Source organism: Pteropus vampyrus, unplaced genomic scaffold, assembly GCF_000151845.1.
Source record: "Pteropus vampyrus isolate Shadow unplaced genomic scaffold, Pvam_2.0 Scaffold160, whole genome shotgun sequence".
Lineage (NCBI taxonomy): Eukaryota > Metazoa > Chordata > Mammalia > Chiroptera > Pteropodidae > Pteropus > Pteropus vampyrus.
The window spans coordinates 2450825-2453992 of record NW_011888941.1 but is presented as its reverse complement, the minus strand read 5'-3'; positions in this window follow the sequence as shown (position 1 = coordinate 2453992).

The window sequence follows — 3168 nt, the reverse complement described above, 5'->3', positions numbered from 1 at the left end:
TGCTTTGTAATATATATATATATTTTTTTGAAAACCAGAGAAGATGTATTTGGTATAAAAAACTGGGGTAAACAGACTTTTATTTAAGGTTTTATGTTTAGTTAGCTTGGATTTAATCTATTTTTGTGGTTTACTATAGCTGAGAGGTCAGAGGCTAAAATTTCCCTGGTCTTTTCATTTTTGTCGTCCATATTGTCTTTCATTTTATCTAAAGATTACTTCTTAAGTAAGATCTGAACCTTAGAATCATTTCGTTTTAATCTCCAGGAGCTCTAGTCATGTGGTGGTAAGGTGTGGGCAGAGGGGAGGTGTTCTGAAATCCTATGATTACGTCTCAATCTTTTAGTGAGTCTGAGTCGAACATGTCCCTTCCCTACATGGAAGACTAAAGGGTGCTGGAGTTGGATGTTTGGCATTGTATACCAATAGTGGATAGCTCCGTGTTGGTTAAGGCCCTTGTAAAATAGTTTCCCTTGAGGGAAAAACTTTGTTAAGGAGAAGAGAAACCTCTAGATCTATTTCAGATGGTTACTTTCCCTCTCTGTGCCAGAAGAGGAATTTTCTTCAATTTTCTCAGTAACAATCTGAGTGGGCTACTAGAGGTAAAATTCCCAGTTTTGGGACCTCCCTAAGGCTGAAACCCTCGGCATTTTGTCTGTCAAACTAGTCCATGCTCACTTTCCAGCAATGAGTCAATTACTCTGTAAGAGCCTACCAGTTGCTGGCTCCAACACAGTTTCTGCTCCCAGTAAGTGATATTCTCTGTATTCATCCGTCTATTCACATTTTTGGGTGGTGGCTTTTTTTCTGTAACCAAAATCTTCTGATGGATCTATGAGGAGTTGATTTTTAGTTTGTTCAGCTTTTCTTTATGTTGTGAGAATAGCAGTGATGATTTTTAAGATGTTTAATTATTGGACCAGAAACCACAAATCAATAGCTTGCTCTTAGCTGTGTGACCTAGTGCCAATATATTTATATAAAACACGTGGTATTGGGCCTGGTACACCATAAGGTAGCCATTTTGGAAAAACCTCCATTTTTTAAATCTCTTCATCTCGAAGTTGAAAATTTAGGAGAAATCATTACTTTAAATGCATAGAACTACAAGAAATACAAATGAAGCAGGAATCAACATATGTGACCAAAACTATACTTAAAAACAAAACAAAACAAAAACTGCTTCTATTACCTTTCTGAAGATTTATGACTTCTCAGTTTTACTATATAATAACAAAATATTTATCTTCCTGGAACAATAGTAAAAGGCTGACAGAAATGGACAAATATACTGAGAGGTAACTGTTATAGTTGTAGTTTATAGTTACCCCTTTTGAAGAGTCCTCCCCAGTCACTCTGCTCTACTTCATATCTGCATATCTGTCACACATTCAGAGTAGAGTGTCTGTCCAAGTCAAAGTATGGCCTTATAGAGAAGAAGGAAGAGGCTCTAATCCATCGTCTATTTCTACTGTTAAAAAAGGATCTCTGCATCTATTTCTGTCTGTCTGTCTGTCTATCTATCATCTATCTATCATCTATCATCTATATATCTATAGCTATTATTTATATCTATCATAAATCTATCATTAATTTATGTATATCTAGAAAAATTCTAACCATAATGTATCTATTTTTTTTTCTCTTGTATAAAAATTTCTGGTGTTGTGAGAAGGAAGTTAATTTAAAAATGTGATGTTGATGCCTAGCACTAATAATTGTGCTTCTGGAAAGTTTTATAAAATGTGCCTTGGAACCAAACTTCTAGAAAGTTTTATAAAATGTGCCTTAGAACCAACTTGTGGGGGATGAACAAGGAAGAATTTACGAATAGGCTCTTGCCCCCTATCAGTCAAGAGTTGCCAAGTGAGCATTAAGCTCCCAGTGACTTCTTCATTTTGTATGTCTATGCACCCAGTGGATTCTTTTCTGATATTCAGGCATCAAGAGAGTCAGGGCAGAGAACAGCCTGATTTAGATATGAAGCTCACTCAAGCTACATTGGTATGAGTCTGGTCCTAAAAATCCTTGGAGTGTAAGTGGGACTGAGAGGATATGAGAGTGGAATACAAGTTTGTGTATACTTGCAGTGATACACAACTGCTATTTACAGAAGTCAATTCCATTTTCTTGTGCCCTAGCAGTGATTAAAGAAATCTTTAAAAACATAATGGAGCCAGAAGAAGCTAGGTGCTTTTCTTCTATTTTATCTGAATACTAAGGCTAAAAGAAAAAAAAAAAAAGTTCATCAGTGTCCCAAACACCTGGATGGACTTTCTTACAACCAGTTTTTTTGAGACAAAATGTGTTGCCAAAATAAGCAATCCAGAACATCTCAACGAGAAGAAAACAGAAAACACTATTGCAAGTTACTCAACATACTCAAAGTATGTTGAAATCAAGAGGAGAGTTTTCCTAGTTATTTGAATTCAGGTATGTTTTGATTTCCAAATAAGAATTCTCTTTCTTTCTCTGTCTTTCTGTATATATGTATGTGGATTGGTATATGTAAGTGTTTTGAAAGACTATATATGTATATATATAGAGAGAGAAAGATACAGGTGTGTATGTATATATATTTATGTATATATACACACAAATGTGTATGTATATATACATGTCAAGAGGAATGTACATGTATATATTGTATATAATTGAAGAGAGATGTGTATGTGCATATATATACACATATATGTATATGCACACATGTGTGTGTGTGTATATATAGAGAGGAAGTAAACTTCTTTACTTTCATATTTTTTAATTCTTTAATCATTCTTTCAAACATCCTATTTCATAAAGGACTGACCACCTAACTCTCTCTCATGCCTACTCCCTTATTCTTTTGCTGTGAAATAATTGAAAAAAATATATTTAATTCTTGTGACCCCACTATTTTGTCAATAAATTATCTGTCCCTATCTTTCAACATTCCACTGTCTCCTGTGCTGACCCCTTTTCTTAGTTCTTTGAAAAATGTTCTGATATTTATCTAAACTTCTCTGTAATCTTTCTCTCATTTTTCACCTTTGCTTTTCTTATATATTTTTTATACTTGAAATTATTCTATAATCTTTTCAGTCACTTCTACCTGTGGTGTTTTATATTAAATATATTGTTCTCTCTTACTCTGATTACTTTCTTCACCTCTTTATTTACCCGTGTTGA